Source organism: Ictidomys tridecemlineatus, chromosome 9, assembly GCF_052094955.1.
Source record: "Ictidomys tridecemlineatus isolate mIctTri1 chromosome 9, mIctTri1.hap1, whole genome shotgun sequence".
NCBI classification, from domain to species: Eukaryota; Metazoa; Chordata; class Mammalia; order Rodentia; family Sciuridae; genus Ictidomys; species Ictidomys tridecemlineatus.
In genome coordinates this window covers 90,311,223-90,325,411 of record NC_135485.1, presented here as the reverse complement: position 1 = coordinate 90,325,411, position 14,189 = coordinate 90,311,223, and the positions used below count along the sequence as shown (strand labels likewise).

Genomic DNA, 14,189 nt, shown 5'->3' with positions numbered 1-14,189 from the left:
ATGTCAAACAAGTTGAGGAAGGATTCTTGCCATGGGAATAATGTGTGTATTATTAGACCCACAAAATTATTATTATTATTAGACCCACAGTATCTAGGAGCTGAGATACTGTCCAGAAGTGTGTGAAGGAAAGTGACCATGAAAGGAACACAAAGGTAGGTGTCTGGGTTCAATAAGAATGCCAGACTGCTCCAACGAAAGAAGGTTACTTGAGAATCAGTGGAAGGGAAGGCAAGGTCCTGGGAATTATTCATCAGCAATTAATGGCAAAATAAACATGAAGAAATAAAAGCCATAGTTGGTGAAACTGTACATTAAGTAGTACACGATGATTTAAAAGAGAAAGCAATAGTTCCATGCTTTTGTCCTCCTAATGACCAATTCTTTTACAGTAGGCAATACTTTTTAGCATTTTTATTTCACTTATTTAATCACGTGACCTTTCACCCCCAATCAGGTGCTCCTAGACTTATGATAAGGTTACAGCACAATAAACCTATTGTAAGTTGAAAATATACTAATTAAAACATGCATTAATTACATCTAGCCTACTAAGCATCATAGTTCTGCAACACAGTGTGCTGCAGAATCCCAGTTGTTTACCTTTATGATCTTGTAACTGGGAGCTGCCTCTCACTACCTCTGCTCAAGTATGTGGAGAGAGTATCATATCACATGCTGCTAGCTGAGGAAAATATCAAAATTCAAAACCTGGAGTATGGTTTCTGCTGAATATGCATAACCTTTGTGTCACTGTAAAGTTGATAAATTCCAAGTCAAACAATTTTAAGTCAAAAACTGTCTACATATTCACATGATTATAATAAAAAAACTACTATTCTTTTTGATATCTATTTCAGTTAAGTTTAACTTATAGAGGGTAGTTAGATATTTTGAGGTCATTAAACTAATATATTTTGTGCTTCCTCTTTTTTCTTTCATAGTAATTTGATCACCATAAGTCAAAAGAGAGAAGTCCAGTGGAATGTGGAGAATATGATGGAGAGTGATCTTTGCCTGGAAAGAAGTAGGATAAATGAAAGCCATTTTCGGCCAGTGGATTGTGGGCAGAAAAGAGAAAGAGAAGCTTCAGAAACATCCATTTCACAATGTTCCCTAGCTTCTCATGAGTTGGGTGAAAGTTATAGTATTTTGTGGTTAAGGGAAAGCCCTAAACAGGTGAAATCTACAGGAATACATTCTGGCACAAGCAGGGCAGGGTGACTCTGGAGGCAAAGTGTGGTTAGGAGAGAAAGGGTGGAATGGGTGACTTCAGTGGCTCCCTAGACCCCTGTGTGAAATAAAGTCGATCCACAAGTTCCTTATTGTCTGGTGGGAACAGAGAAGTAGCTAATTTGAAAACCAGATGGATTGCCATGGGGGTTACTATGGGGTGGCTTGGTGTGTGCGGACATGTGAATTGAGCAAGAGTCAGAGAAAGATTTTGATGAGACCTGGAAGGATGGGCTTGGATGGAACCAATGTGGGTTTACATCAGAAAGGAGAGTTTACCCAGGTCTGCCAGAACCCAGAGAATAAAATACAATTCTTCAACACAGCCATTAGCTAAGGAAACCAGGAGGATCACCAGGCACATAAGAATCAACCCTGAGGATCCCAGAGGACCCGAGGATGGGTTAGAGGAACTGATGTGAATTCCTCTACTGAGGTTCTTTTATGTTATTAGGGTTGGAGGGGAGAAACGTGTTTTGAGGTAGAGGAAATTATTGTTTTCTTCTTATTTTTGTACCAGGGATTGAACCCAGAGATGCTTGACCACTGAGCCACATCCCAAGACCTTTTTATATTTTATTTAGAGACAGGGTCCTCTAAATTGCTAAGGGCCTCACTAAGTTGCTGAGGCTGGGTTTGAACTTGCGATCCTCCTGCCTCAGCCTCTCAAGCTGCTGGGATTACAGGCCTGTGCCATCATGCCTGGCCAGAAGAAATCTTAAAGAAACTGTGTTATGTGGGATAAATTGAGATATTGGAAAGAAACAGAACTGGAAACAATGGATTTAATAGGAATTTTGTAGGAAAGGTTAGATCAATTTTAGAAACAAATAATTACATTATCTCTGTATTGCTGAATGGCATAATATTTACCTGCAGGTTTATTAATAATGCATATGAATATAAATTTCTAGGATAGAGTAATTTTTCCACATTTTCTTAGGCATTGATTCATTATGTCTTATCTATACTGTATTAGATGGAAAGTGAGATGCCATTGTGATTCTTGTTGATCTGGATATAACCTGTTCTCTCCCTGTTTCTGGATGATTTTATTGTTGATGTTCTTAAGTTCCAAATAGATTTATCCAATTTGGGGTCTATTTCATTTGTCCTTCTATTTCTTGGTAGTTCTTTTTAATCTGAAGGCTTGTTTTGTTTTCAGCTAGGAGAAATTTGATTAATTTTAAAATATTTCATTTTCTCGATTTCTTGGTTTTTCTTCTGTTGTTGGGACACCCAGATTCTCCAAAAGTGGAGACTGTCTAAGTACTGTCACCAATAGAATCTGTGGAGAACAGTGGAAGTCAATAGAATGAGTGCAACATGAATAAATTTCAGAAATATGTTGAGTGACAGAAGGCAAGCATGAAAGAGCACCTGCAGAATAATTCTAACTATATGAGGTTTAACAAACAAACACAATGGCCTCTGTTGTTATAAGCTAAAATATATATTATCTTCTTGGAGCAATGACGACTAGAAGGAATGGAGAAGTTTCTGTGTGGCCTATTGTTCTGTTTCCATATGTGGGTGCTAATTACTTGGGTGTGTTCAGTGTATAAAGATTATAAGTGTGTGATTTATATTTTATTTGAATTAAGAGTTTAAGAGCATAATAGCATACTGGTAAAATAATATTTGTGGTGTATTTAACACAAAATATTAATTCCTTAACAAAGAGAGCTCTTAAAGTGAAAAAAGAAAAAATACCCTTTAAAATGCATAAAGAACAAGATGATTTTTTAAAAATCACAAGTGAATATATATTCAAGTGACTAATAAACATTTAATAGGAAAAAACTCACTGGCCAACAAATGCAAAGTAAAACAGACATAATATATATGTTAAGTTGATAAGAGTGATTTGGGAAATGCCATGCATTTTGTGAAGTTTGGGGGAAGATGAGCACTTTGAAATGTTGCAGAGGGGATGGATGCTGTAGAGGCATTCAGGGGATGTATTGACTCTGACAATGAAAATCACAAAAAAGGGGATTCTGTGGGGACTACTATCAAACTTTAGGGGTTAATTCTTTTAAAAACATATTTCTTAATTGTTGTATTACAGTCATACATAAAAATGGACTTTATTGGGACATATTCATACATGCACATAACATAGTTTGGTTCATTCCACTCCTCTTGTTCATCCTCTTTCTCATTTCTGTTCCCCCATCCCCTTTCTCTACACCACTGTTCTACTTCTATTTTCATGAGTCTTCCTTCCTTCCTTTCCTCCTTTCTCTCCCCCTTCTGCTTCTCTCTCTTCTTACTATAATTATCTGTAGTTTCACCTATGACAGAGACCATTCAACCCTTGACTTTCTAGGTCTGGCTTATTTCACTCAGCATGTTTCCAGTTTCATCCATTTACTAGAAAAAGACATAATTTTATTCTTTATGTCTGTATAAAACTCCATTGTGTATATATACACCACATTTTCTTTATCCATCTGTCCATTAAGGGATACCTAAGCCCATTCCATAACTTGACTATTGTGAATGACTATTGTGAATGAAGTTGGTGCCTGCACTAATTTGTTTGAGTGTTGACCAGGTGTTCATATAAACACTGGTTTGTGTGTATCACTACAGAATTCTGATTTTAGCTCTTTGGATAAACACCAAAGAATGGGATATCAGAGACACATGGGGTTCTATTCCTTGTCTTTTGAGGAATCTCCATTCTGCTTTCTAAAGTGGTTGTACAAATTTTCAGGCCCACCAACAATGTATTAGTATACCCTTCCCCCCATATCCTCTCTATAATTTATTATTATTCATATTCTTTCTTGGGGGGGCATACTGGGGATTGAACCCAGGTGTGCTTTACCATTTAGTTACATCCAGACCCTTTTATAATTTTTTTTGTGTGTGTTGAGACAAAGTCTCCCTAAGTTACCAAGAATCTCACTGTGTTGCTGAGGCTAGCCTCAAGCTCAATCCTCCTGACTCAGTCTCTGATGTTGTTGGGATTTACAGGCATGTGCCACCACATCTGGCTCATTATTTGTATTCTTGATGTTTGCCATTCTAATTGAAGTGAGATAAAAACTTAGTGTAATTTTTATTTGCATTTTCATAATTCCTAAGTATACTGAACTGTTTCTTATACATTTGTTGGTAATTTGTATTTCTTCTTTTGAGAAATGTCTGTTTAGTTTTTTTGTTCACTTATCAACTGGGCTTTTTGTTTTCGGGTTTTTTTTTTTTTTGGTGTTGAATTTTTGAGTTCTTGTTTTTTGTTTTGTTTTTACATTGTTGGAGATCAAACAGAGAGCCTCATACTTGTAAGCAAGCACCCTACCAGTGAGCTACATCTCCAGTCCTTTTTTTTTTTTTTAATATATTCTGGATATTAATCTATTGGAAAACTGACAGAATTTTTTTCCCATTCTATACGTTCTCTCTTCATGCTCTTAAATGTTTCATTTCTTGTGCCAAAGCTTTTTAATTTGAAGTTATCCCACTTATTGATTTCCAGTTTCGTGTCTTGTGCTTTAGTAGTCTTATTAATGAAGTTGGTGCCTGCACCACCAATTTGTTTGAGTGTTGACCTCGTTTTCTTCTAGCAGTTGCAAAGTTTCTGGTTAATTCCTAGTTCTTTAGTCCACTTTGAGTTGATTTTTATGCAGAGTAAGAGAGATCTAGTTTCACTCTTCTACATATGAATATATAGTTTTCCTAACATCATTTGTTAAGAATGCATTTTTTCTCCAATGTATGCTTTTGGCACCTTTGTCAAGGATCAGATGACTTTAACTGTGTAGGTTTGTCACTGTGCCTTCTTGTCTATTCCATTGGTCTTTATGTCTGTTTTGATACCAATAGCATATTATTGATCTTTGAGCCTGCTACTTTACTTAATTTGTTTATTAGCTTCAGAAGACTTTTGGTGAAGTTTTTTGGATCTTCTAGATATAAGAGCATGTCATTAGCAGAGATAATTTGACTTCATCTTTTCCTATTTGTATTTCTTTAATTTCCTTCTTTTGCCTGATTGCTCTGGCTAGATTTTCAGGAACTATATTGAATAGGAGTGTTGAAAGTGGACATCTTTGTTTTCTTCCTGAGTAGTATTTATTTTTTGCAAGTAGGTGCACTGACATTTTGGGACATAAATATTCACAATAACTATATCTTCTTGTTGTATAATCCCCTAGCCAGTGTGAAGTGACCTTCCTTGTCTATTTGATTAATTTTGTCTTGAAGTTCGCTTTGTCAGATACGAGTAGCTATTCTTCTTTGCTTTTGGTCTACAATTACATGGAATACCTTTTTGTCAACCTTTCACCTTTAGCCTATGCATGCATTACCTTGTTCAGTGAGTCTCTTGTAAAAAATATATGGTTGAATCTTCTTTCTTAGTCCACACTACCAGTCTATGTCTTTTAATTGGAGAATTGAGACCATTTACATTCAAAATTGTTACAGAGAGGACTGGGGATGTGGCTCAAGCCGTAGCGTGCTCGCCTGGCAAGTGTGTGGCCCGGGTTCGATCCTCAGCACCACATACAAAAAAAGATGTTGTGTCCACTGAAAACTAAAAACAATAAATATTAAAAAATTCTCTCTCTCGCTCTCTGTCTTTAAAAAATTGTTGTAGAGAGATGATTCTTATTTCTTATCATTTTGATTTATTTCTAATGTTTTATTTGGACTTAGTTCTCCTGTATGAAGCTAATCTTCTAGTGAGATTCATTTGTTTGCTGGTTTTCAAGTTGGTTTTGTATTTCCTCTGCATGAAGTATTTCTGTAGTGCTGGTTTAGTGGTCATGAATTTTTTAGTTTATGTTTATCATGGAAGGGTTTTATTTCTTCTTCAATTATGAAAGATAGCCTTACTGTATAATGTATTCTTGGATGGCCATTGTTATCTTTCAGAGCTTAGTAAACATTATTGCAAGCCCTCCTAGCTTTTAAAGTCTGGGGTGAGAGATCAATGGTGATGCATATTGGTTTACCTCTAAATGTGACCTACTATGTTTTTCTTGAAGCTTTTTCAATTCTATCCTTGTTCTGTATATTAGGCATTTTAATTATAATGTGTCTTTTTTTTTCATCTTGTCTATTTGGAGTTTTGAATTCCCTTATTTGGCTATCCATCTCATTCCCAAGGTCTGGGAATTTTATTACTTCATTAAAAAGTATATGCATCCCTTAGTTTGTATCTCACTTTCTTTCTCAATGTTTATATTTTAGCCTTTTTGTATTATTCCACATTTCCTGAACATTTTGGTCTTGCTCTCTTATCATGTTTACTTTATTTCTGGCTGTTTTCAAGATTATATACCTTGTCTTTTGGACCTAAAAATCTGTCTTCTGCATGGTCTTATCTATTAGTGATATTTTCTATTATAATTTTAATTTTTTACATATATATTTGTAAATTTATATATATATATAAATTTATATACATATAAATTTATTTATATATAAAATATAGTTTTATATATATATAAATTTTTTACATATATATTTGTAAAAAATAAATATATATATTTTACATATATATTTGTAAAAATTAAAATAAAATAATATATATATATATAAATATATATATATAAATTTATTGTAGTTGGATACAGTACCTTTATTATAAATAAATAAAATAAAGGTATTATTTTGTTTATTTATAAAAATAAATAATAAAATAAAGGATGGAACCTAGCACCTGGAACTTGCTAGGCGAGTGCTCTAACCGTTCAGCCAAAACCCCAGTCCCTATAATTTTAATTTTATTTATTGATTATTTTATTTCTAGGATATTTATTTGGTTGTTTTTCAGAATACCTATTCTCGCCTGTGTCTTGCGCAGGCGATGGAAATGACGTTCCCCTTGATGCAGTGGACTGGCTGAGAAATAAAAGCTAAGAACAATGGAATGATGAAAAAAAAACACAGACTACAGAAAATAGTTTCAAAAGTGGGAGTGGGATGGGCAAGCCAATCAGACAATAGAGCTTCTGTACTCTGGCAAAATGGAGCCAGTGCTTGCTTTATTTATATTGGGGTACATCAAAGGCAGGGATAAGGTTCTAAGGGCAGTGTCTTGCTTCCTGGTGTCTTGCAGTCAGCAGGTTGATTGATATCTTGGCAGGTCACTCCCATCTCACTTGCTGTGTGGGATCTCTGGCAGAGCTTGAGGGGGAAGTTCACCTGAATCAGGTAATCAACTCCTTTAGGAGTGCCACGGGAGGTTCCCAATGCCAGACTTATCCCCTCATTAGGCTACTATGTGCAACATAGTCCACACACAGCCCATGGATGACTTGTGACTATCTATCACTTTATTTTAATGATTTTTACCAACTGTGCTTTTTCTCAGTTCATTTCTTAAATCTTCTTTTAGTTTCTTGAACATTTAATCATCAACTTTCTGAATTATTTGTCTGAAATTTTACCCACTTCACTGTCTAAGAATTCAGTTGTTGGGGAAGGGACATAGATTTTTGGAGGTATTTTGTTTCCCAGTTTTCTCCTGTTTTCTGTAGTTATGTGTTGAGATTTGCCAATCTGATAAAGTGGATATTTTCCCCACTGTTAGCTGGAGTACTCTTTAGTAGACTGCTTTCTCTTTACTATGTGATCCAAGCAAGGAGAGTATAAGTGTGTCAAAGGATCCAGTTATTGTGTTTTGGTAATTGATAAATTACCTCTTTAAAGGGAACTAGTGATTACCTATAACTGCAAATACTGAAGTCCAAATTATATACTACTAAGTCTTCAAACTGAGTAAAACATTTTCTTCAACTCTAATACATCCTAGTGGAACAGGGGAATAGTACTTCAATGCGTCAAAGAATGCTACAATATACGTTATGAAAATCAAAGAGAAAGAAGAGGCTGGATAAAAGAAGAAAGAAAGGAGAAAGAGAAAAATAATAGGGAGTTGGAAGGAAGAGAGATAGATAATGAAAAAGTGAATAGACGAAAAACAGAAGATGGAAATATAGAACATGGTAAGACAAAAGGATGTAATATATAAATCAAATTAATGTGTTATGCTAAAGAAGATAGAAATGGCAATCCCCAATTAGGAAGTAAAAAACAAAATAATCCAAGTAAAACAAAACGAAAAAAGACAATAACATAGAGAACAAAGCAGAATGGAGTTACTGTGGTCTAGAGACCATTAGAGTGGTGGTGGTGGTGCAGCTGTTTCCTTCACATTCCATATTGGAAGAAGAGGATATTATATGTGGGGGGAAAAAGTCTTTCTTTAGTAAATCACGCAAAAATCCAGCAGAAATTGTGAAAATTCTGAAAAAACAATATTTCCATTTTGGAAAAGCAAGACAATAGACTGAAAAGGCTCCAGAAGAAGTGTCAAAATCTTGAAAGCAATGAAAGGAATTCTGTGTGGTACAAATAAGAAGGAATCCCAAGAGAAGCAGTGGCTCAGCTGAACTCTACAGCAGGGGGCTGCTGGTGATGATAGCTGACCTACAGATGATAGACTTGGAGGGAAAAAAAAATGTGACCTAAATATTGAACAACATCCTGAGAAGACAGATAGACACTCAGAATCCTGCTGTGGGGTATATTAGTGCACTTCCTCATATTCTGTATACGTTCCTCAAGGGACCTGAAGCCCCATGGATTGCCTTACATTGTGGGATTATGCTGAGAGAATGTATTCAACATGAAGCACTTGTCAAAACCATCCTATTTTTTCTAACCAATTCAGAGATTTCTTCAAGTATGTGGATTTATCAACATTTGATATTGCTTTAGATGCCTTTGATATTTTTAAGGTACTTGAGGATTTTCTGAATTATCATCTAGGTCATTTAAATTCAGTTGGTCTCTAAAGAAACTATTTTTTTGAGGTAGGGGGGGATGGAACCCAGGAATTCTCTACCACTGAGCTACATTCCCAGCTCTCCTCCTCCTCCTCCTCCTCTTTCTCCTCCTCCTCCTCCTCTTCTTCTTCCACCTCTCCTCCTCCTCCCTTCTTTCTTCTTTCTTTCCTTCTTCTCCTCCTTCCCTTCCTCCTCCTCCTCCTCCTCCTCCTCCTCCTCCTCCTCCTCCTCCTCCTCCTCCTCCTTCTCATTCTTCTTCTATTTTGAGGCAGGGTCTTGCTAAGTGACTGAGGCTGGGCCCACTCTTGTGCTCCTCTAGCCTCAGCCTCCTGAGTAGCTGGGATGACAGGGGTGGGCCGCCGTGCCCACCTGAGGCAATTTAACTTTAAAAAACAAAAAGTTATATTCTTTATACCTGATTGTAGCCAACCATATATAATGTGGATCACAAGAGGCATCAATAAATAAAATGCAGTCTATGAGGCCAGTCTGCACATTGTGGAAAAAACAAAGTACTTGTTACAAGCTCATGTGGAATGTACTCTAACACATATAATTAAGTGACAAAAGGAAAATGTATCACTCTGTAAAGCATGTTGTCATATATATTAGAAGCAGATTAAAGGATCTAAGCTTCCTCTTGAGGTGCACACACACAAAATAACTCTGGAAAGGTATGTAGGAGACAGCAACAGAAGCTACCTTCAGGGAGAGGAAGTGGGTGGTGAAAGGAAACGGAAAATTACATCTTGGAATAAGAAGGACATTTTATTATTTTATTAGTGTAATTTTTGAATTTCTACAGGGTAAATTATATTAGCATTTTGAAAATACCGTTGGTCACATGTATATATTTGTATTTTGATAGCATAATTATAATCACCTTTAATTGTATCATCTGTTATCTATTTTGTCATTATGTGGGAAATATATTTCATCTAACTTAATTTTTTTAACTTAAAAAACATAATTATGGTACAAAACACATTACATTTACCATTTTAACCATATTTTACTGAAAATTTTAGAAAGGGTACAGTGTATTTATATTGTTGAGCATCCAATCTCCAGAATATTTTCATCTTACAAAATGAAAACTCTATCTCTTCACCTGTTAAACAACTCCCCATTACCCCCACCCCACAACCCCTAGAAACTATTTCACTGTTTGTTTCTGGTGTGTTTTATCTTCAAAAATAAGACCAGAAAGACTGTCAGGAAAAAAAGTGTAGCTAGTTTGTGGAAAAAAAAACCCATAACTTAACATATTTAAAGTAGAAACTTTAAGTCTTCTACTTTAGAAACCCATTTTTAATGCTTATAATCTTGTCATTACTTAATATATTTTGGTATCAGTGGGTGTGGCAAGTTCCTTCTGCTATAGTGGAAAATCTTCATCCTTTGAGAGCAGATAAGAAACAAGCTATCCAGGTTAGCTATAAGGCAAGTAGCAGTGAACTTAACTAAAACTGTTTTTGGTTTTGCAATAACAATAATTATGATTATAAAAATAAACTTTAAGATGAAAAAGAAAAGAACAAAGCAGCCATATATAAATAAAAAATACAAAGAATAAACCTAAATGAAAGACAAAATTTAAAAAAAAAATCTAAGGAACTAAATATATCAGTAAAAGAAAAACTGAACCAAAAAAGCAGAACCCATCTACACACACCCACAAACTAAAAACATGTATACTCATACACACATACATATTTAAAAAATAACCTGCAAAATAAAAAATAAGTCTGAAGCAGGAATAGAGGCAAAAGATGGAAAAGCAATGTGTGAGAAAAAAGAGGGTGAGAGTAAAAGACAGGGTTGAAGAGAAACAGAATGCATAGGTCTGATTAAATTCTTTCATGAATTTAAAATATTTTTTAAAAATCCAGGCGTAAAGGCACTGATTTGGAACCCCAGCAATTCAGAGGATCTTTCTGGCTAGCTAGGAGGATCCTGTCCCAACACTAAAAGCAGAAGGGGCTAAGGATGTGGTTCGGTAGCTGAGTACCTGTGGGTTCAATCCGCAGCTTCACAACCATCAAAATGAAACAAACACAGTCAATTATCATAAAATCATAAGGCAAATATGGAGGAAAAAATAGGGAGTTGGGAAAGAGAGTAGATAGAAGAGATAATAGCAAGGAGAGAGATACGAAGGGCAATGAATAAATGAGAAGAACATAGCATAAATATCTCCAGTTAACACATAATAACATTACTGATAAAAAATGCATAAAGATGGTTTAGGGGATGCAATTTTCAATAGATTGGGGAAAGCTGTCAAATCAGTACATAAAGTTATACCAGTGAAATAGAAAATTCTAACATTAAAAGGTCAAAAATTAATCTTTGCTGACATCTCTAAGAAGGAGGGAGTTCTTAGTGAGATTTCCTGTTTTGGATTAATATGATATTGGGCTTTGTAGTAGATATTAAAGCATCCACAGTATAACTGGGTTTGGCAGCAACTGCACTGGGCCACTCCACAGTATGTCTATTATTAGAACTTTCTAGATCAGACTGTTGTTTCAAAGGCTTCCCTACACTCAAGTCCTTCTACTTCATTCTGGCCTCTCATTGTCTTCCTCAAAAGTGAGCTTATTGGTTGCAGAGTTTTTATGGTGTTCTAAAAGTTCTGAGGATGGTTTGATGGAACCTCCCAAGTGTCTTCAACTTTGTTGTCTGCGGTTTCCTGTGGAAAAGCATCTTTGTGTTCTGACTGAAAGAGCTCATCCCAGGGGCTAACTTCAAATAAAACCCTCCTCCCTTCTTGAGGGCAGTTCTGCTAGGTCTGAGACACCTGCCCAGCTGAATCTCCTCAACTGAGGAGGGTGCCCTACCCTTCTATGGGAGACTCTTTTTGAAAGACACAGTAAATCCCAGAAGGTGTAGCGGGTGTGCTCACTTGCCCATTTCCCAGGACAAGTAGTCTGCTGGTATGACCCTGTTTGCCCACATGCTAATTCTTCACAGCTGTGGCTGGCTGCTCTGCACTGCATTTCAGTATCAGAATGGGTCTGAGAGTCTCTGATACTTAATCTCTGGCAGGTGGTGGCAGGTGTCTTGTTTGGGTGGGACTATTAAACTCCACTGCTTCAATCGATGTCCATGATAGGCAGTTCTGAAAATCCTGCATTATGTATCACTGTATGGCAGATGCATGCCCCCCACTTGATAGCAATTCTTACTCTTTCCACCCCTCTCCTGATGGGCAATATGACTTTGAGAGTCCTTCAGGAATTTTTACCACTCAACTCAGGAGAGGACCTGACAAATTGTGCCAGACTGTGGGGTGCTGCCCTGGGGAATTGTGTGGCACTAAAGCACCAGATTTTAGGGTAGGGCCTTTAGACTTTTAGCCTATTACAGCCCTAGTGGGGCTGACTTTTGAGCTGGGACCCACTAATCCATTTAGACAGAAGGGGAAAGGGAAAGGGAAGAAGAAGGAGGAGGATGAGGAGGAGTAGGGGAGGAGGAGGAGGAGGAGGAGTGTGAGGGGAAGGGGCAGAGAAGGGGAAGAAGAAGAAGAGATGGAGACTGGAGTCTGTAGTATCTTTTGGATGTTGAAAACAGGATATTAAAAAAAAAGTTATAAGACAGAAAGAAAATGGAGATCCCTGCTCCCCATGCACAAAAGGCACCCTTTTAAAGATGGATTCTGGTTCCAGTGCTCACCCTCTCCAGCTGGTAGTGCATCAGCCAGTTACACTGGCTTCTGTACTGTATTTAAATCTCCTTTCTGCTCCCAAGAATGATGGTGAAGTTGGAAGATCTTAAGACCTTTAGAATTCCTCCTTTCTTTTCCCCCAGAGGATTTCCCCTCTCCCACAGAACACTCATGCTCCTGCCATTGTGCAGAATACAACTTCCCCGGCAAAACTTTTAAACAACAGCAGCAACAACAAAAGCCACTATGCCTGTGCTTCTACTGATCACTGCTTCTCTGATTTGGGAATTCTGCTCGTCTTCCAGTGGCTCCACAATTGTTGATCTATTTCAAGTGGGGAGTAGCCAGTGTGCCAGGAATTTATTCTTAAAAATTAATTGTAGATAGTCATAAATATTTTACTATATTGATTATTTATTAAAGATGATTTTTAGAGCTCAAAAAATGTAATAGTTAATCCCAACAAGAGATGGGTAAATCAGTTTGTGTTAAGATTTTACAATGGACTCTTGTGTAGCCTTTAGAAATCCTGTGGTTGAATATTTCATGACATTGAAAGATGTTCAGAATTTATTATTAAGGAAAAAAATTCTCAAAGTATATAAGCTGTTTTTAAAATATGCATGTTTTCGTGTACTCTTTTTCCTCTAAAATGGAAATGGGATGGGAAAAAACTCATCAAAATGTTAGGTTTATGTCTCACAGGTGGAATTTTAACTTTCTTGATGTATTTTATCTGCTGAATTTTCAATATTTATATAATTAACAGTGTTATATTAAAAGATAGCAGATCTTCTAAAAATACATTGTATTTTACTTTATAAAATAAATTATTCTAATTTATAGAACTTTAATTTTGCCTTTCTATACTAGTGTTTTGATCATCTGCATTCATACAGTTTCTGATGCTTAAAGATTATTTTAAGTACATTATTATTATTATTCCATTAAAATTTAAGTAGCTTTTAGAATGATTCCATAATAAGACAGAAAATCTTATATAGAGAAAGAAAACCAAATTACATAATTCTAATACAGCAGTGAGTAGACAGATTAATTTTGGGTTTCTCAGCCATTTAAAGCAGGAAACATAAACACTCCATTCACTTCCTGAGCTAGGTACAGAGGCCAGATACAAAACTGACTTAATCATAGGTAGGCTAAAGAAAAGCAAGAGTGAGACTTACCAGACTTTGGAGTCTTTCCTTCTTTCTTTCCTTCTTTCTAGATGATTTAGGATTTAATCAGTAGCATATGTCAGTTCTTGGAATGACATTCCTAACTAAAAGATGAAGATTTAGTTGTACAATCTTGGTAACAGTAGAAAGTGTGATATTAAAATTTTGATTGGAAGACTAATTTTCTTTAGATTTTTGCATTATATACATTTCTCCTAATTTTCCATTCATATGCAATAAAAACCACTAACATAAAACAGTTGTGCTATGGCATAGATACTTTTAAAGGTGTACTACAGG

At 35.9% G+C, this 14,189-nt stretch overlaps 1 pseudogene; it reads left to right on the top strand.

Annotated features, from left to right (window-relative positions):
- Positions 1–13,034, top strand: part of LOC144366472 (calcium-binding protein 39-like) — a 40,385-nt pseudogene extending 27,351 nt beyond the window's left edge.
- Positions 13,035–14,189: the final 1,155 nt, after the last annotated feature.